At 43.4% G+C, this 21,845-nt stretch overlaps 1 protein-coding gene across 1 annotated transcript in view; it reads left to right on the forward strand.

Moving 5' to 3' along the window:
• The window catches only part of ERC2 (ELKS/RAB6-interacting/CAST family member 2), a 1,004,571-nt gene extending 997,338 nt beyond the window's left edge, over positions 1 to 7,233 (forward strand). The window contains exon 17 of the mRNA XM_069561579.1: positions 4,443 to 7,233. The gene's annotated coding sequence lies outside the window, so the exon portion shown is untranslated. The remainder of the gene's footprint in view (positions 1 to 4,442) is intronic.
• The last annotated feature ends 14,612 nt before the right edge of the window (positions 7,234 to 21,845 follow it).

Consider the following 21,845-nt stretch of genomic DNA (forward strand, 5'->3'; position numbering starts at 1 on the left):
TCTGGCATATGCATTCGTGAGTATGGGTATGGTGATACAAAAATGAGACTGAACTATATGTATGGAATTATAATTTTTGTTAAATTTATTTTGGTTTCATTGGGTCTTTGTTGCAGAGCGTGAACTTCTCTAGTTGGGGAGCATGGGCTGAGTAGTCGGGGTGCATGGACTTAGTTGCCTCGCAGCATGTGGGATCTTAGTTCCCTTAACAGGGATTGAATGCTTGTCCCTTGCACTGGAAGGCAGATTCTTAAGCACTGGGCCACCAGGGATGTCCCCTGTAATCTGCTTTTTTCATTGAAAAAATATGGACATCTTTCCATATTAAAAAAATTAGAATAAAATTGTCATGTAGTCAATAAATCTTAAGCATGGCTGTCACAACTCCCTGTTAAATTCCTTTCAAGCACAAAATTTTCTTATTTATTTATAATAAATAAGAAATGGATAATTTCTAGTTTATTATTTGACCATTCTCTTATTTATATATCTATTTGTTTTTTCTCTTACTCTTGAAAATACTGGCTCTGTGAGGGCACAGATGTTGTCTGTTATTTTTACTATTGTATCCTTGGCAGCAAGCAGGCTGTCTGGCACAGAAAGGAGGTATATTAGTTTTCTATGCTGCATAACAAATCACCACAAACTTAGTGGCTTAAAACAATACCCATTTATTATCTCAAAGTTCTGTAAGTCAGACAACCATTCATGCTCCACTGAATTCTATTCTTAGACTTATAAGGCCAAAGTCAAGACTTTGGCTAGATTTAACCTGGGTAGATTTAACCTGGAGGGTCTGGGGAAGTACCCACATCTGAGCTCATTTAGGTTGTGGCAGAAATTAGTTCCTTGTGGTTGTAGGACTGAGGTTCCGATTTCCTTGTTTGCTATTAGCTGCTGGCTTCTCTTGGATCTGGCAGGACATTACCAGGTCCTTGCCCTGTGGCCCCCTCCATCTCAGCACAGCAGTTCCCTCTTATGTTCCAGATTTCCCTGAGTTTCTTCTACCAGCAAGAGGAAAGTCTCTGCTATTTAAGGGCTGCCATGATTAAATTAGGCCCACTCATTTTCTCAAGTCAAGGGATTAGTAACCTTAATTATATCTATAAAGTTGTAATCATGGTGTGAGATATTCATAGCCCCAGTACCAGGGATTGCAGCAGGAAATCTTTGGGGTTTGGGGGAACTGTAGGATTCTACCTGTTCCAGCTGCCCTCTAATACCTATGGGAAGAGTGAGTGAATCAACTTGTTCATTGAATGCACATGGCCTCGAGGATGCTAAGTGAACAAGACTGGCCTGACCCTGCTCTCATAGAGCTTGCAGCCTCGACCAATGTTGTTCAGTAGAAATGTATTGCAAGCCACATCTGTAGTTTTGAGTTTTCTAGTATCCACATTGAAAAGAGTAATAAGATACAGATGAAATTAACTCTAAATGTATTTAATTTTATCCAATATATCCAAAGTATCACCAGAGCACACTTTACACTTACGGTACATCTCAAGTTGGACTAACCCCACTTCAAGTGCTGAGTAGACACACGTGTTCCATGGCTGCCATATTGGACAGTGAAAGTCCAGGAACGTCACAGAAGGGGGGCAGTGCAGTGTGCGTGAGACTTCCTGTGCACCATCCCACACTCAGGAGGGTCAGGAAAGATCTCCAAGGAAGAAGTGAAATCTAAACTGTGACTGAAGAATAAGTAGGAATCAGTCAGGTCAAGGGTTCATGTGAATGCATGTCAGAAAGACAAGTCTGTGCAATGAGGAGGAAAGAAAGCTTTAGGACTGCAGAAGCCAGTTCAGCTTAGGGGGAACGGGAAGTGGGGAGCTGGAGAGAGAGGCCAGCAAGCCAGGAGTCCATCCTCCACCCTGACAGCAACAGGGTTGTAAATGAAGGCTGTAACAGGGAGTGCAAGATGAAGTAGATGTTGCTGTTGAAATAGCACTGTTGCCTGTGCTGGTGAGAATGCAGAGTGGGTGCTGAAGGAGAGGACACTGGGTGTGTGCGGAGGGGTGGGGGTGGGGGGCCGCTGCGACTATCCAGAGCAGGGAGGTCAGCCCAGAGATTATCTCACTGTGGGTGGCTGCCCAGATTGCCTCCTTGGTAGAAGCCAGGATTCCTTTTTTAAAAATTTTAAGAAGTATATGCTTCTTTGCTCCTCAATGAAGGTTCCTTTGCCTTTGCAACTCCTGGCAGTGTCATCTGAGATTTCTTTTTTCCCTCAAATCCATTTAGGCCTACTGGCAAATGGGTTGTCTGCTGGAAGGAGTGGCGACACTCTTTGAGAGTTCCCTTTCCCGCAGTGTAAACCTTACCCTGAAGCAGTGTGTTGCAGTCTCGAGGCACTGTATTCTGCCTTGTGACCTGTTACCCAGCTGGAAATCTTTGTCTCGACTGAATAAATGACTGTTCTTTGCTACTTTATCTTGGAAAAACATCAAGGACATGGGACATTCGCCGTAATTGTTTTTCACTCATTTCCCCAATCTGTAAAATATGACCGGCGCATTTTAGTACTACTTTGGGTTTCTCTTTACCTTTTAATCATGTGGCCTTTTAATATATTGGTCAGCCCCTTAAAAGGACGATTAAGAAATGCTTAATGCACAAAAGAATTAGAGCTATGCACAGCTCATGAAGCAGAAAGCGTGCTCTGACTTAGAATTTTCATACGAAGTTCGCTGAGATTTTATGTGCCAGAATGAGTAATATGATCTGCTCTAGGAACTCCCTAGCTCTCTGGCTCTGCAAAAGTCATTTTTTGCCCCAATTCAAGTTTCTTAACCAGAAGGGTTACACCAAACTCCTCAGAGTATGAATTAGCCGAGTTCATCCAAGCCACATATTTCATTTGCACTGCTTAACGAGGGTTCAAAATAACTGCCTACCTGTGCAGACACTGGGATCTTTGGTTGGCTCATTAGTCAGTGTGATTTGAGAAATGCTGTGTATCAGGCACCAAATCAGACAGCTCAGGCTGTATGTAAAAACTGGCTCACACGTGTGTGAGTTGGGTGTGTGTGTCTGTGTCTGTGTTTGATCTTTCCCCTCCCCGCCTTATTCCCCAGATAGCTGCACTATTGCCATGTGCCTGGAAACTCCCAGAGTATTTCAAGGCCATATGTGAATGATAACCATGCAGGCACACAACGTCCAGCATCAGTAGGGAAGAAAGTCATCATCTGAGGGTTCGATGTGGGATGGTCCTCTCTTCTTACCTGTTCTACTGTTTCTTCGCAGGCGGCAGTTGTATGCCACACCCTGGGACCCTTAATGGGGACCGTGAGAAAACTTGAGGTGCTTCTGGATACCTCTTCCCCAGGGCCTGAAATATGCACATGGCTGACTGTTGCACTTATGTTTAGCGCTAAACATATACACACAAGCCACAGGATGGTGGGGATGATAGCCAACTTCATTTCACTCTGTTCTGGTTACGGAGATACCAATATTCTTTTTTAAGTTATGCTTTTATTGCGGTAAGATACATACTAAAAATTACCACTGTAACCAGTTTCAATGTACAGTTCAGTGGCATTTAACACATCCATGGCATAATTCAACCAACACCACTATCCATTTCCAGAATTTATTACCACAAACCAAAATTCTGTGCCCATTCAAAGATAACTCTCCCTTCCCCTCTCCCCTCGGCCCCTGTAATCTCTTATTTATTTTGTGCATCTTTGAATTTGGCTATTCTACATGTTCCATGTAAGTGGAATCGTACAGTATTTGTCCTTTAGTGACTGGTTTATTTCACGTATCGTGATGTCTTCAGGGTTCATCCATATGGTAGCATGAATCAGAACGTCATTTGTTTTGAGGGTTGAGTAACATTCTGGGGTGCATATATACTACCTTCTGTGAGCATTTGTGTGCAAGCAGTCTGTGTAAGCCCCTGTTTTTCATTCTTCCAGGTATATACCTTGGAATGAAATTTTCTGTGTTCTTTCAAATTGTTTCTCTTAGAAGGTCTGTAAGTGAATGCTAAGTTTTCTGGTGTCTCGGCCATCTTTAATTCTCTAATATCTAAAAAGTCAAGTTTAAAAATAATTTAAAAACCATACTCATGGTAGAAAACCATGGAGGGGAAAAAATGTTGACACATGATCTGGTCACATAGAAATAATCTCTGTAACATTTGGGCTTATTTCTGATCCCTTTCTTCTTGCTTATCAAGAGACATCTCTATCTCTAGGTGAACTATTTTTAAAAAGGCATCTTCTTCAGATGTGTTTGCAGGACATAATTTAACTTCCTATTCACCTCCTCACTCTATTCTTCCTCTGCATCAGCACCCTCCCTGATCCCCATTAGCCCTGATCAAAGAGAGGGATGGCGGGTGGGCACAGGGGTAGGGAGTGTTTCCCCGTGGTCCCTCTAATCTCCTGCCAGTTCCTCTCCCTGCTAACCTCTGTGCTTTCTTGTTGCAGCTATCAGAAGGGCTGACTAAAGGGCAAGCGCAGCTCTGCAGCAATATTCTGATAATCTATTGCAGTGCAGCTCACATCGCTGTTCACCACCACCTGGAGCGCTCACGGAGACTGAAGAGGAGCTTCACCTTCGTTACTGAGCACAGTTCTGTTCGACTCAGTGTTTCCTTCATCACCTCCTGTCCTTTCCCATGGATTCAGACACGCTGGAGAGGAGGATGTGGAGGAGGGGGAGACAGTGGCAGGTCCTCCATTTTTTGGTCGGGATTCGGGCATTTAAAATGTGTTCATCTCTTCTGAATGTCATTATTTGATAACATTATACTTCTGTTACTTAAACTTCACGGGATGAATCTGAACTCCATGGGATCGTAACTGTGGATTCCACTTCTGTTGGACAACTAGCTTCATCTTCCATCTCTCTGCTGGTTCAGTCTAAGTGGTCATCTCTAATGCATTAGATTATCAAAAAATGTGAATTCTGTGAGTGAGTGAGTGAGTGGTGCTGGTAGTGTTTGTATACCGAGATGCATGGAGTGTTTGACAGAGAAACCAAAGCACCAAAAATGGTGAGCCTTTACCCTCCTCTGTTTCTTTAATCTGCGGTTTGAAGAACCACATTTCGATGGTGGAACCAGTCGTTACCTCTGGGCCAGGTTGGAAATGAAATCAATTCTTTAAACCACTAATACTTGCCAAGAAATCGCCTTATGAGAACATGGTGTGTGTCTCTGACAATGCATGGCACATCTAAATCGATCGTTCATAGTTCTCTTGACCCTGTGTTTGTGCTAGGGAGTGGCTGCAGCCTGAGGCACCTGCATATTTCTATCCCATGTGTGTCTCACGTCCCGCACAGTGGGGCTGCAGCCAAGCCTCAGACTCTCGCCATTCCTGTACATCCGGGTCTCCACGAAGAAGCTGGGATTCATTCATACTCAAAATCCAAACGCTGTCCAAATAGCGAGTGTACGCTTAGATCTTGTATAAATGAAAGGTCATTGCTCATTTTTCTTTTTGAAAAAATGTCTCCAACATGGATTCCAAAACATTTTCAGCATCACACATGAAAACACTGATGAATGAGGAATAATCACAAAAGCTGTGTATCTGTATATAGCTCTACACAACATGTTTGTGGTACAGAGTCATATTTAAAGCACATGCCAGGGAGAGAGACCACATTTTCAGGTCTTTTACATACAGTGACATGGTCCCGAGGATAATTAAACTCCTCCTGCTTCCTCTCAGATTAAAAAAAAAAAGAAACAAAGTTGTTGTAACTTCATGAAACTCGTGACCAAGTCTGGAAAACATGTGCAACTCTTGTATTGATCCATTTCCTTGTCAATGAAAGAAACCCTTCCACGTGTATGCAAGTGGGGGATGAAAATCTGCATTTCTAAAGGACAAACAGTGAATTTAAGCATGAGTGGCCTTAATAAATATAGTCGTCTTTCTTTGCTGCTGTGGAAAGGATTCTAAGCAGATGTTCCTGGAGTCTTGCATTGAATTGAGTTGTTATTATTACTTCTTAAAATGTTGGTGCAATTAACTCTGGACCTCTCTCGTGAGCCATAGAGATATTTAAAAGTCAGACACCTTATTTATCTATCTGAGAAGACGAAGCTGTGTCTGGGTTGCGCTGTTCATCCTTGGTGCATTAAGAGTACTATATTCAAGCAGGTTTCTCGCTTCTGGCTTTGTTCTTGTCCTAAGTATTGCGAATTGTGTAAAGCTTTCATGTTGCGCAAGCAATCCAAATACATCCATGTTTAATAAGTTTGTCCTTTAACTATCAAGGCAATCTAGTTATTGACTGGAGAAACGAGCAGAGTTCTTTGCAAAAGTTATTTCGCACACTTTGACATAGTGTCTCCCTGAAAACCCAGGCCTCCTCCAACTCATGGCTGTGAACAGTTTGAGCATCCTTAAACAGGCGGCCTCACTGCCTCCTACAACCAGATCCTGATCTGAACTCTGCCACTGAATACTTGAAGGAGGAAAGGCACTAGGCAGTGAGCGTCCTAGAAGCAGAGAAAGCAACCAACCATGAATAGTTAGCGATTTCCCAGTGTGTGCCAATTCTGTCCCAGGTGTTGTTTTGAGGGCTCATTTTTGCCCCACTTTTGTTTGCCTAAAGTATTACTGATGTTCCTTTTATGGGACAATTATCATTTAGTCCCTTAAAAATTAAATTATGTCTAATATAGCATCTTTCCATTATGTATCATGTAATATTCTCTGATGTTGAGGGGCTACCAAAAAATTCCCTTTTCACGTATTAAAAATAGTTTGTGTTTACAGCAAGCAACTGTGCTGTTGGGAAGACGTTTCCTTTGCACAGACTTTAGCAGGTTTCCCCCTTGATCATAATCAAGCTGAGAAAGTTGAGGCTGACGTTTAGGAGAAGTTGGTCTTCTTGCTTTGTGCAAAAGCAAGCTTGTACTTTATACCCCTTTTGATTTCAATGTACAGTCTCGATTTTGTACTTAATGATTTTTGTGTATCCAGTATGCACGTTAACAGCGTGTCAACTTTCATTTAAAAGTGGGTTTCCATTTACTTTTTAAACAGTGTTCATGATGAGACCTCAAATGTGTTGACATAAGCTCTATCTGAGATGTTTTTGTGTTGAGTGGCGTTTGAATGCTGCCAGGGGTCAGTGTATCTAATTCCCAGAGACCCTCGTTTGATAGTGCTTCTTGTAATATTTCTCCAAGTGAGTGGCATGTGGGTTGTGATATTGACCATGTGATTATGGACTTCGATATGAAAAAAATAAATAAAACTAAGGAACCCTCAGAAACTACCAGTGGGCATGTAGTAGCCAGTCATTGTAACCTCGTGTCTAGTAGAAGTACAACGTACAAGGTATGTACAGTTCATAACTTTGTTATCATGTGTATGAGAAGTACTTTGTGCTGATCGCCTTATTTATATTCATCAAATAAACTGTTTCTTTCTGAAGCGGGTTCATTCCATCTCGAATAAATGCTCCAACTGTGATGGTTTCTAGTCTTGTTTGGGTCATGGATCCCCACCTGAAGAAGCTATGGCTGTGAAGACAAGAGAAAGAAAAAGGGAGGCTATGGACTCACTTTACCAGAAGAGCCGAGATGTAAATTTCCCTCTGTGTATAGCTGGAGCTCCGGGCATATAGTGTGTTAAGAACTTAAATTTTCAGTGGCATCTCCCTTTCTCCTTCCCTTCCCTGTTGGTCTTTCTCTCTCAGTCCCTCCGTCTTCCTCCATCTTTTTATCCCTCCTTTTATTTTATCTTCCTCCTTCCTGCCTTTGCTTGCTTCCCTTTCTTCCCTCTTTCCTCTTTTCTGCCTTGTTTCTTCTGCTCTTTCCATGAGGTTGACCTCAGTCCTGCCAGGTTCTCTCCACTTGGTGGTAAAGATGACTCCAATAGCTTTGAGTGTTCTTGGGTTTTTGAGAAGAGACAGCCCTCTCCCCCAGCAGCCACATCAGGCCTCTAGAGGGACTCTTATTAGTCCTCTTGGGATCATACATCCAGCCTCACTGGATGTGGGAAATGTAGTTTTCAAAGGAAAAAAATAGAGCTCTAGTCTAGAAGAGAGACAAGAAAGCTGAGCAGGTGAAAACAGTAGCCTTGCCATCACTTGGGTACATACACAGAATCATCCAGAAAAATAGAACTGTCCATACAAGGGCTCCCCAGCCTTTGTAGCTCACCTGTGGATCGCAGTGGAGGACCAGCTCCTGGTTTCTTTTTAAATTTGAGTTCCAGGAAACAAGTGATCGACTCTTGCCATTGTTGCAATTAAATGGTAATTGATTATTAGTGCTAGACAGTCTATGTCATGTGACCAAATACCTTCATTTTACAGATGGAGAAACTGAGGCCCAGTCAGAAGTAGCTGATCCAGGCATGTGCGGTAAGTTCACTGCAATCCCAGACTGTCCCTGGAGCTTCTGGGACAGGAGTATGTGTGCCTGAAGACCGTCTGCAGAGGAGAGGATGAGACAGAGCCTCCTCCCTGTTGGCCCTAGAAGACACAGAGTAAATAGCATTTTTTTTTTTTTTTCTGTATTTCATGGACTCAGAGCTACCAGGTATGAAATTTTCTCACAGTCAGGAACGTTTGGGGGCAACCTGCAAAGTCATGTGTCCTTTTCTTTATGTTGCCTTTTTATGGAAAAAGAACTTTTGTTAGACAAGAATTTCTTACCTCATAGAGCTCCCTGAAGCAGCCGGCTGGCTTTCAGGCCTGATTATATGAGGCCAGCTGGCTGTCAGACGTAATCTCTGCTCCTTTACGCACAAACTGGTCTGTTTGGAGGAAAACTACCAGCTCAGACTTTGCGGGTCCACCTATCCTTCAGTTCCATCGAAGCATGTAGATAAGCAAAAGATTTTGTTTTTTTTTTAATCTTAAAAATCCACCTTGACTGCCTTATATCTTTGAACTGCTATTTCAAAAAGATTGGAGAGACTTTCTAAGTCTTGGGGTTTCTAATCCATAATAATAATCACACTAATAAGTAAACAGATAAAAATAATTGAACATGATTGTGTATTTGCTAGGAGCCAGGCCATGTCACCAAGGACTCATGTGCGCCCACTCCTTTATTCCTGACAATGGTTCCATGAGATCGGTGCTGTCACGACCCATGTTTCACAGTGAGGGGAATGGAGGCCCGCAGAGATGCCCGGAAACAGTGTCTATTTGTAGAGCACTTACTTGGTACTAGTGCTGTGCTAAATGCTGTGCTGACATGGATTCATTTATCCCGGCAGTAATCCCTTGAGGTAGGTATTATCCTCATATATTCTGGTATTATTACTCTCCTCACCATACAGACAAGGAGAAGGAGGCCCAGAGACCTTCCACACCTCACCCAGCGTCTCCTGGATGGTACATGGATCGTGGAGACAGGCTTTGCACCCAGTGCTCAGGAAGCTCCCTGCTTTGGGCCCCAGGTCAGGTGAGTGAGGGTGTATGGGACTGGGGGTCAGATCCTCCTGGTCTCCACCCAGCACAGCTTCCGTGTCGCAAGCTTAGTCTCCAGCTCACAGAGGCCTGAGGGAATTGGTTGCTTCATCGGTGCCACCGCTGGTCCTCGTGAAAAGAGAATGGCAGTGGGGCCTAAGGGAAGTCGAGCCACATGTGAGAAGAGAGTGGGGATGAGCTTAGCACATCGGATTTTAACCTGCTAGTCCTGGGCCTCTCCTGTGCGTCCTAAGACCAGTGTCCGGGCATCGGCACCTGACCTCCTTGGGTGTGCTAGGGGGAGCATTCTGTGACAGGCTACTGGACAGGTGTCCCTAGGTAGGCAAGGACCTCAGCGCCAGGATAACGGGTGTAGATCTAATTATGGTGGCCACTGGCTCTCAACTCCGGTAATTGACCTCCTGCTTGCCTGATTCTTATGATGTCAGAAGACAATACGTAGCTTGAGTTAAGTACCTTATACAATTAAAAAGGCTTACTGTTTTATTTACATAAATTTACTTTAAGGGAAAAAATGCCTCCATCATAAATGAGAAAGTAGGGTAATTTTCCATACATAGCCATCACCAACTCTAAGGGCAAAAAAGTAAATAAAAAGAATGAAGACGAAGTTCTGAGGCTGAAGCTTTCCCTTCCTTTGGTGAAAAGGGAAACTGGCAAAGGTTAGAGATGGGTTTGCGGAGCTGAACAGAGAGTGTTTCTCTGTTACTGAATGGGAAGGGCTGAAGATGGTCAGGGAAGGAATATGTAACTCTGTGGCTGAAGGGTGTTTCAGACTGTGCCTGTGGGCCGCCCTGTCATCATTTCAAGGGCCCACTTTGATCTCTGAATTTTAGGGAACCCTCCTGCAGCAACAAAAATGCCGAGATGAGTTTTTAGATAAACTTTATTTTTAATAGGTTTTATTTTTAGAACCTTCTTAGATTTACAGACAAATTGAGCAGATAGTCCAGTTAGTTCCCATATAAACTTCCTTCCCACACAGATACAGTTTCCTCTGTTATCGTACATGTTATCTTACATTCACATGGTATACTGTCACCAATGGAACAGACACAAATAAACTGTTATTAACGGAAGCCTATTCTTCATATATGTAAGGCCGGACCCCGGGGGCCATGATGGGCCGCCCCTCCTTTCCCTCCCGCCGGCGGGGGACGTCCCTAACAGAAGGAGCCTCCCAGATCCCGGGGACCAATGACAGCACACTTCACCAGCTAAAGCCGCCCCACCCCAGCCACGTAGAAGGACCTGTCCGCCCGCGACACCTCGGCCTGGCGACCTATCCAACCCCCGTCCATCTGGCCTGACCATCCCTCGCAAGGAACGTATAAAAAGCACCCCCAACACGGTCCAGGCACGGACTTCCTTGCCCTGCCTCACTGGGGTCTGGGAACCCCGCCCCGGAGCGCTTCACCATTAAAAAGCCTGTTAGACACTCTTTTGGTGTCCTGGTCGTCTTTACCTAACAATGTGGGCTTCTTTAGTTTTAACCTAAGGTCCTTGCTCTGTTCCAGGAACTCCTCCAGAGTCTACACTGCACTTCGTTGTCACATCCCCATGAGTTACACTCTTTGTTTTTGGTGATCTTGACAGTTTTGAAGAGTGCGGGTGAGGATACTGTAGGTTGCCCCTCTCCTAGGATGTGTGTGATCCTCCATGGTTAGATGGGGCGTATGGGCTATGGGCGGAAAACCGCAGAGGTAAGCTGACACTTTCGTTAGGTATCACGGTGCATGGTCTCAACCTTGGTTTTGGCTGTTTGCGGTTGACCTCGAGCGACCACCTGACCGAGGTGGTGTTTGGGGCTGCTGCACTGTAGTCAGTCTTTCCGCTTTACGATAGCGTGTTGCAGTGCAGAGATAAAGGATCAAATCTCTCAGATGGAACTTTCTGCTGGAAGTGTAGAGAACACCCTGGCTAGAGAAGAAAATTACTCTTCAAGTCTTGTGGATCAAAACCGTCTAAATCGCCGGCCCACTGATTTGGTCTGTGTTTTGGACCAGCCAGTTTCTCTTCCGTTAGAGAGGGCTTTGTCACCTCTGGCCTTGCGTTCCCCTGTTAAGTTACTTCAGCATCTATGGCAGGAGTGAGCCTTGTGAGTGGACAGACCATTTCCCTGGTGCAGGGCAGGGCAAAGCCAGCATCGCTGCAGGTTAAAAACAGATGCTGACTGTGCCAGCACTCTGGCTGTGCTTAGAAAGGACTCAGAAAAGAAACTTCGCATAAACTCAAGACAGAACCTCTGTGTCTGCATAACTCACTGGATAAGGGTGTTATGGCTGTTTGAGAAGTGAAACATGAGTGCTTATTTGAATAAATTTAACTGTTGGATTGTTTTATTCTTTTGCAAGTACCCATCCCCCCACCAAAGAATTCTTCAAAAGTCTTTGAAGAACAAAAACATAACACAAGACAACTTGAGCAAAAATAAATATTTGCAGGCACATACACATAACGTGGCTTCATGCAGTGAACAGTTCACACGTAGTGAGTTTCAGGAGTGGCCTGTTCCAGGGGCTCAAATGACTTTCTAATGTCCTTTTCTTGGTTTTGCTCCCTTCCTGGTATTCCATTCTTGAGCAGCCTCAAAGTTTCAGGTGAGACCCTAGGCCCCACACCCCTCTCCCTAAGGGAGGAGCCATGTACTCCTCCCCGCTAGGTGTGGAGCCCACCTCAATCTTGTGGACTGAGAAAGGGGAAGGGATGGACTCCCAGACAAGAAAGGAAAATGATGCTGAGGAGGCAAACATCAAAGGCACAGCCATGTGACGTAGTCACAGTAAAACATTGAGGCTGGTTTATTTTACCTTTGACTAGAGCCTTGACCCAGAAGGGAGCAACAGGATATCTGTTCTGATAGAAACATTAGACTGGAAATCAAGACATAAGTAAAATCTCTTAGTTTATAACCATTTTGTTACAGCTGCTCAGTGGTAGCCTGCCACTGGATAACTGCATGTTTTCTCCATGTCCGAATCTAACCGGCAGAAATAACGTATCTCTTAACTACCTGATATAGTACATGAGAAGATACAATAAGACAGTAAATGAGAAAATGTTTAGAAAAAATATTTTAGCAACAGAACTCTGTCCACAATTCTAACAAAGTCCTCGGATGACTTGTTTCAGTTCTGAGAGCCAGTTTGCACAGAAGGCAGTCTTCTTCCTTGGTGGCTCATCTATACAGTATTCAGGCAGATATATCAAGACTTTAGGATAAAAGCTGTTGAGAAAGAATTACTGCTATTTTCCACAACACAGATGGATCTCCCACAGCATTAGGTGAAAGCAGATGAACACAAGTGAATACACTGTACGATTCCATTTACACAAGTCTCAGAAACACACGAATTTCATCTGTGGGGTTAGAAATCAGGATGATGTTTAACCTTTGTGCAGTAAGGGCACAAGAGAAGGTTCGTGGGGTGCTGGCCGTACCCTGATTCTTGACCTGGAAGTTGGTTACATGGTTATGTTCCGTTTATGAAGATTCATCAAGTGACATAATTTCTCTACTCTTGTGTCTCTATGTTGTCGTCGCTCAGTCGTGTCCAACTCTTTGTGACCCCACGCGCCAGGCTCCTCGGTCCATGGGATTTCCCAGGCAAGAATACTGGAGCGGGTTGCCATTTCCTTCTCCAGGGGATCCTCCTGACCCAGGGATCAAACTCTTGTCTCCAGCATTGGCAGGTGAATTCTTTACCACTAAGCCACCAGGGAAGTCCTCTGTCTGTATATCTCATTGAAAAAATTTATCCTATACAGGTTTCATGTCATTATGCATGAATCCAGTTGCAGATTGCAGAGGCTGGAAAACTAGGGCCTGGGGAATGAATTTAGACTCTGGACATTTCTTGTCTGACCAGCACTGTGTCTCAGGGTTCCTCCCACCACCCCAGGGCAATAGTGATAGGCTGGGAGTCTGGGAACTTGGAGAAATGTTAGGTGTACTTGCCATTTCTCCACAGCCTTCATTTCTGTCTCTAAAGCTACACCTGGCCAACTTCACCCCTGCCTGACCCCCTGAAGGTATTTGACTTTTCAGACTCTGGACAGGCTATAATCCTGACTCTATCAGAGCCCAGAAAGTGACCCTGGGCTGGTTACTCAGCCTCTCTGTGTCTGTCTTCTAATCCTAAAATTATAGTACATTCCCAGAAGGTTTTTTTTTTTTTTTTTTTTTTTTTAACCAAGGCTCAAATGGGCATGTAACACAATGCCAGCCATTCAAAGATTTAAAAAAAAAAAATGGAAAGGATAACTATGAGTTGTAGTAATTTTAAAATAATAGAAATGTTTAATGAAATAAAATTGCTGATCACCTGTGGACTCCCAACCATTGTCTCACAAGAACTGCTGCTAAGCCAGTCCTTGTTCAGGTCACATTTGCCATGCCAGTGTTTTCATCAACCATGTTTAATAACCAGTTACCAGATCTGGATATTGGGGGCTGTAAATTTCCCTGGTGACTGTTGCCAGTGGCAGGGAAAGAAAGACCTGGGTAATTACCACTTGTGTTTCCAGAAAACACATGAACTCAAGTCAAAATCAAGGGGTTTGGACAATAAAACATCAGGGTCTTACAATGTAAGAAAGAGCCGCCCAACCTGTATGATGAGAAATGGGTGCCTGGTTAGAAAACAGCAAAGGGGCAAAGACGCGTGTGGCAGACACTGCTGCAGCCTCTGCACTGGCAGGACCTTTTCTCTTTTTCCTTCCCAGATGCTGCACACATCTGGCAGAAGAATTCAGGCTTTAAGATTAGTCATGGGTTGGTTAGGAATCAGTACCTTCACCCCAGCCACAACCCATGGCCTTGGTCTTCCGTGATCTGTTAGTAATGCAGTTGCCTTTCTTTGTTTAGCATGGTTGTTTGGAAATGATGCAAGGCTGTTCAGTATCTTTCAAACAAGGTAGCTTAATAGGTTGCATGGAAATATCCCAAGACAGCAACAATTCAAGGACTTTTAGAAACATGCAGACACCATAACTCCAATGGAAAATGCTCAAGACAGCTCTTTGCAAGATGTTGGAGTTAGATCCAAAACTCTAGTTGAAGATTCTTTGATTTTTGAGCATCATGTTTTCAATGTATGAGAAAAGAGGTTACAGTGGGTTTCAGGGGAAAATGTCTTGCCTTTGGATTCCCCCAAAGTGTTTCATTTCTTAAGAAAGAAGACAATGGATAAACTTTAAGCCCCACCCCCGCCCCACCCCACCCCGTGCAGTCTTTGTGTATCAGCAGGCTATCATTCCTACAGTAGGTTTGTTTAGGTCACGTTTGTGTGTCCAGAAGGAGCTGTCCACATTAGCACAGACCTGGGGCCTGGGCGGGGGGTTGGGGAGGGGGGCTGGGTGGAGTTGAGCAGATTGAGCAGTGATAGGAGAGAATTAAAATTTCTTAGGATGACCAGTTCCAACTCTCCTGGACTTCCAGAAATTATAAAAGTCATGGAAGAAAAATTTCTCCAAGAGTTTGGTTTGGTTATAGTCAAAGAAACTGAATTTCAACAAATCCAAGGTGATCACAGTGAATTCTTAAAGAACAAGCTCAGGGCGTGGCATCTGGCCATTTTTAGGAGTATAGATGCTCTGCTACCCAGCTAATGAAATGGCCCTATTTTCCTTCTGATGACAATGGCCAAAACTGATTACAGGGTAGTTGATTTTAAATCACCTAAGATTCAAGGAGGCCATAAGAAATAAAAATTTGCTCCAGGTATTTGGAGGGGCAAGGCTGTTTGCACAACTGGACAAGAGAGACCGTTGGCAGCACTTTCTCCAGAGACGTTTTCTGTGTACACGCATCCTTGCAGTTGTTCACAAGAGCATGGAATCCTCCTGGCTCACCTGGAAGTGTTCTCTTTCCCTAGCCTCTGACTTTGGTTCATACCCTGTCACCCACTGTTAGAGGTATTCAGCTGAAAAGAATAGAGGGTATCTGACTGAAGAATGATAATAAGGGCAGGTTGGGTTCTAGATTTTGTATAACTCTGAGATAGGTTATGCTCCTCTTTTCTCAATCTCAGCAGAAGAGTAAATTGCAAGATGCTCCCCCATTCAAACCCCTTTACATGCTACAGTTTATCTCTGAAGGAAAGAACACACAAGCAGAATAGCTTTGTAGGACAATTCTCCCCTTAGCCTCGCAAAACAGCAGTTGTAGGTACGATGAGATGTAACTGAGCTAGGCAAAACAGATACCACCTTTGGAGCAGGGAGCTGTATTTTTCTTCAGCCAAATTTTGGGAAAATCTGATGTTGGTTTGGACATTGGTATTAAAACAATCCGTACAAGTTCGGGCAAACACAACTGCAGAAATCTTTAAAAGCCAGTCATTTTTGTGCTGAGGGCATCAAACTGAATATTAACATACAGTGGTAACTAGCCAGTCATTCTGTGCGTGTGTTTGGACTTTCAGAAGATAATCATTTCATGTCCATGTCTGTCTCTGGCTTATTTGACCTTGGCCTAATTGCTTAATCTCTCTTGGCTTCAGGTTTTCTATCTTGAAAGTGAGAGGAATAACAACATCCAACCACCTATCTCATCCGGGTCTTGAGTGGCTTAACGGGGTCATGTTTGTAAGGTCCTGGAAAACTCTCAGGAGAGAAAGTTGTACCACTTTTCCACTTTCGCCTGGTAAGATTTTCGAGTCATAGGTGGGAAGGGGTGCACTTAATGGGGCCTTTATTACAGACGGATGTTCTCTGCTTCCTTATAACTAGAGGACGGACATCTTTTGAAAGCAGAACTTTTCATTACTGTGAAATCTCTGACTCTTGTCAACACAACAGTCTGGAACTCCTGTGGTAATCCAAGCTTTCTCCTCTAGCTAAATAGTCTGTGGAGCTCTCAGGAAAGCACCATGATTTTATGGCCACAAGGAATTACCAGGACTATTTCTGTATCAGTAATATTTAGATTGACTTCTGGGGTCACACAGGTGGGTTGAGTTCTATCTATCTCTGCCATTTCCTGGCTGGGTGACCTGAAGCAGATCTCTCGGCCTCCCTGTGCTTTGTGTTGGAAGCACAACCTTGCAGTAGAATGCTTGCCGCAGTGTGCAGCACATGGCAAGGTCGCAGACACTATGACCTGTGTTAACAGTGTGTATGACCATAACTTCACGTATGTATTCTCCAGGGCCATGAAGATTTATAATGAGTGCAAGTCTCCGACTGAGCAAATCCTAACTCATTGGAGCTTGTGCTTAACCAGAAGCTGGCTTATCCTGACTGTCCATTCACAATACCCACATTTTGTAAGTACTCTAGATTTAGAAAAATGGGAAATTAAAAGCAAACAACTCAGCATCAGTTTATACAAATTCCTAGAGTGTAATTTTTTGTCAGTACTAATCTAGTTCAATCCCCTGACTTTCTAAAGGCAATAACCACAGAGTACTGATCTGAGCAGATGGTGACTGCAGCCATGAAATTAAAAGATGCTTGCTCCTTGGAAGAAAAGCTATGACAAACCTAGAGAGCATATTGAAAGGCAGAGATGTTACTTTGCAGACAAATGTCTGTATAGTCAAAGCTGTGGTTTTTCCAGTAGTCATGTATGGATATGAGAGTTGGACCATAAAGAAGGCTAAGAGCTGAAGAATTGATGCTTTTGAACTGTGGTGTTGGAGAAGACTCTTGAGAGTCTCTTGGACTGCAAGGAGATCAAACCAGTCAATCCTAAAGGAAATCAATCTTCAGTATTCATTGGAAGGACTGATGTTCAAGCTGAAATTCCAATACTTTGGCCACCTGATATGAAGAACTGACTCATCAAAAAAGACCCTGATGCTGGGAAGGATTGAAGGCAGGAGCAGATGGGGACGACAGAGGATAAGATGGTTGGATGCCATCACCGACTCAATGGACATGAGCTAGAGCAGGCTCTAGGGGGTGGTGAAGGACAGGGAGGCCTGGAGTGCTGCAGTCCACGGGGTGGCAAAGAGTCGGACATGACTGAGTGTCTGAACAACAACAACAACTGCTTTGAGCAGCTGACATCCACTAAGAAGGAACTACACGCCAAGCATCGTGCTAAACTCTGCGAATATATGTTCTCATTTAATGAGAAAATGCCAGTGAGGTAGGTGCCATTAGTAACCTTTTCCCAGAGGGAAACCAAGCTTTAGTAAGGTTGTTATCCATCCATACAGTTATGAAATAAAGAAGACAGATGGCAATCCTTGACTCTGACTCCAGAGTCCTGTTCTAACCTATTACTATCCAACATAAAATAAAGTGAGCCATGCATACGGTTTTAAATTTGCTAGGAGCTATATATATATATATAAGTTAAAAAGAAGCAGGAGAAATTAATTTCAATAATATATTTTCTTTAATCCAATATATCCAAAATATTATCATTTCAACATAGTCAGTATAGAAGTTCTTAATGAGATATTTTGTACTCTTTTGCTTTTTTCATACTAAGGCTGTGACTTTCAGTTTATATTTTGCACTTGTGGCCTATCTTAACTTGGGGCAGCCGTATTGCAAGTGCTCGGCGGCCGTGTCCGGCCCATGGCCACCGCACTGAGCAGTGTACCCTCACCCGCGCACCATCATGCCTGAGTCTTTGAAGACGGTGTCATCCGGGTTTACCAGACTGTATTTATTGAGGAAGAAGATTTTCCTTTTTTCAACAAAGGTAACAAAAAGAGGAGGTTTAGAGTTATAGCAGGAGTTTAACATGTTAATTCGTACATTCTCGGTTTGCTAAACAATTAATTTATCATCAAAGAATAGCTTTTTCCTGGAACATCCTGCTCGCTGAGCTTTCACTTTGTCATATATAATATGTGTATTTATACAAGTTAGTATAAATAGAAACCATTACATGAATGAAAGAATGAATGTATTCACTACCATGTAATAGGAAGATCTCTTAGGCAGGGAAGATATATAAGCACCATAAGGGCAAGAACTTGATCTCGTTTTTGCCCAGCTCTGTAACCCTGCATGTAGGAAAGTGCCAGGCATGCGGGAGGCTTACAAGAAGTATTCTCTGTAGAGCAACTCAACAAATCCACCTGGAGAAATGAGTTATTTCATATTTTATTCCTAATGGGCAGAAGGAATCTGAGTTCCTCTTCTCTCCCCTGAGTGGATTTTAATGCTCAAATGATGAATTTATTTAAACCATGTATGTTTCCAAATGAAATAGCATCAGTGAGACCCCAGAAATCGAGGATCTACTTTTAAAAGACAGTTGTTGACTTCCTCACGGATAGTCCCACACGTGTCAGAGGCAGGTGCCCTGGGAGGGGCTGGCATAGGCCACAGGCTGCACCGCCTGCCCCTCAGCCCTGAGTGTTTGGCCTCCAAGAGAACCCCCTCGCATCGCCTCTCTGACCCCGGCCCCAGTGGGTGTCCTCAGAGCGTTCCCAGGGCCCCCGCCTGACTAGCGCGCACTTTCCCCTCTCACCCCACGGGATTCCTGCATTGGAGCTCACCTGCCCACCCCCGTGGTTTCTTCCTGGTCTGACAAGATGTCAAGACGTTCTGTCTCAGGAGAACCTGAAGACGGTCTCACATCAAATCTCCTTTAATTTTGAGGGGGCTGGTCCAAACCCCAGTGGCTAACAGGTATCCTTTAACCCTAAAGCTGGCTTTGCCTTTCTAACTTAAAAATTAATTTCCCTAAAATGACCAAACACTGTTGTACTGTCAGAGTTCTTTGAACTGCAAGTGCCAAAACCCAACTCAAACCAATTTCACAAAAGAAAGGTGAGGAGGTTAAGATGGGCCTCAGGCATGGCTGGATCCAAAGGCTTCAACAAGGTCAGAAGGCCGGTGTCTCGTTTTGTTTCCATTTTAGGACACTGCTTACTCCTGTATCACCTTCACTTTCAACACTGCTTATGTCATGGGACAGTTCCTAACCCCTTGCCCAGAAACCACATTTATAGCCAATCAAGATTCTTGATCTGCAGGACTCATCTTTACCCGGCTATGTCCTGGGGTCAGTTGCTTCACTGCTCCAAGCTCAAGTTTCCCTTCTGTGACTCAGGATAATAACAGCCTTCAGGTCAGGCTCGATATCATGTCCGTAAAATGCTTAGCACAGACAAGAGTGAGTGTTTTAAGACAGAACTGTGGGGAATTCTGTTTCCCAGGGGATAGGTAGTCAAGACTGTAGAAGAGAGACAGTTTGCAAGTTCTGCAAATCTCAGGCCAGTCTCAGGTGACAGAGCCCAGCATGCGTCTGTGCTCACAGCCTCTGGTCAGTCCACAGTGCTTGGGAGCCCTGGCAATTACATGGCCGTAGGAAGGCCTGTTTTCTGATGGCAACCCATTAGGCCACGTAAAACCCTCCTTCTTGCTGGATCCCCCCTGGAACTTGTAGGGTAGCCAGCCAGCAAGAGGAAAGATCCCCAGTGTTGAACTTTGGCTCTTAAGAGGCCAGAGGCCCAATGCCCTCACTCAGCAGCAGTAACAACAGATATGTTTACAGACACATTTAGGGGGCCTCCCTCTTATTCTAGAGCCTGTTCAGTTCCAGTGATTAATGTAAGTGCTCAGTAACTACCTACTCACTAAAATGAACAAACCAACATGATAACATGCCCCAGAACAGACACTACTGCTGTGAATGATGCACCATAATGCTTGCTAAAGTAATAGTTGATGGTCCACAGTAGATGGGCCACAAGTATTAGCTGAATGAGTAAAAGACGAATGACTGAATGAAGAGTTTATCAGTCTCGGTTTTGGCTACTACTTTCCGTATGTATTAAGCTGATATTTGACTTGTTTTCTGTAGCTGCAGTTCAGTCCCAACAAATAGATGATCTAAATTTAAGACTTGTTTTTATTTTCTGTTGTTGAATTCTAAAATAGATGATGCCACCATATGGATCAAATTCCGTCTTCAAATAGAAAGAGATATTTTCAAACATCCTTGAACTGAGCATGCAGAATGAGGGCGGCATGGTGCTTACATACCCACTAATCTCTGTTATGACATGTCTGCATGACGGAGAGGATCATACTCCTGGGTTGAGGAAAGGAGGGCTGTCCACAGATGACACGTGAGTGGAGCCATCATGTTCCTGTATATACTCGGTAGATATATGGACAGGCTGGACTAGGTAAATCTAATCCTTTGCCATTATTCATTTCACTTTCCTGAATTCTGTGGTATTTCCAAGGAGTGACTGCTTTTCTTCTGGGTTAAGTAGAAATCTTTGCCTAAGTCAAAACCACTTACTTTAAATACATTCGGAGACACCAGGATCTTTGGCCCTAGGAGTGTTTCTCATGATTTCAAAGTCAAGGAATTGTCACTTGACCTTAATGAACACTTATAGATCACTGAATTACAGATTAAACTAAGTGGAGAAAAGAAGCTTTTCTCCAAAATTCACTGACTTACTGAGACAGATTTGAGAAGTCATCACAGTGTCACTTTATTGAGCACTGATGATTATAGTGGCAATGTATACAAAATTAAAAGGACTTGGGATTTCATTCTGCTACTTGGAATTATTTGTGGTCCCTGGGTCAAGGATGTTTGCACAGAAGAAAGAAAATCTTGTCAGAGCCACTCTGGTTAAAATTCAGCAAGATGTGCAGTTGCTATGATGAGTCAGAACATTCTTGAAAAGTTATTAATAAAAAAATGTGCCTCAGCTTCCTAGATATTTTTTGCATAGGTTGGTATACCAAATAATTGACTAAATGGTAAAATTCTGTCCCTTTCATTTAGGTATGTTGCTATTATGTTTCTTTCTTACTAAAAAATTGTCTCCGTCATTGGTTTGAAATTAAAAAATGAAGTGTCACATAGCTGAAAATAACCAGAAGAGATGTTCCTATTCTTAAGCAGTCTTGAGATGCCCAGGTGTACTTTTCTTCTTCAGGCAAAGTCCATCTTAACACTTACCTTCCAGGTAGGCTTTCTAGGTGGTCATGAAAGGAAGACTGTTCACTGCTTCTAACCTGGAAAGAACAGATTTGAGCTGTGCTGGAATCTGCTTAGAACTGAATCTGTACATGAGCCGTTCTGATGAGATTGTATTCTTCCACTAACTGGTTTCACTGCCTGCTGAAGTCCAAAAATTTTGAAAAATAATTGCACTTTTCTAGATTTCCCTTCCAGAGAAAGGAACTTAGCTGAAGAATTTGAAAACCTGCTCTGACATACCCAGAAGTTGGGCTGGGTAACGGGTTGTTTGGGAACAAAAGTAATTTTTAATGAGTGTAACCAAATCAGATTTCTAAACCCTAATGCACAGATTTAGGCACATGATATTGAAATTTGTGACCAATAAATAAGGCAACAATAAAATTCCAGCATTTTCTCCTATCTCTCTGATGAGAAAGTCAGTTTCTTCTGTGCTAATAAAGGGACTTGGGTTCTACTGCAAATAGTTAATCTATATTATCCTAAACCCAGAATCAAGAGGTAC

Source organism: Ovis canadensis, chromosome 19 (assembly GCF_042477335.2).
Source record: "Ovis canadensis isolate MfBH-ARS-UI-01 breed Bighorn chromosome 19, ARS-UI_OviCan_v2, whole genome shotgun sequence".
Lineage (NCBI taxonomy): Eukaryota > Metazoa > Chordata > Mammalia > Artiodactyla > Bovidae > Ovis > Ovis canadensis.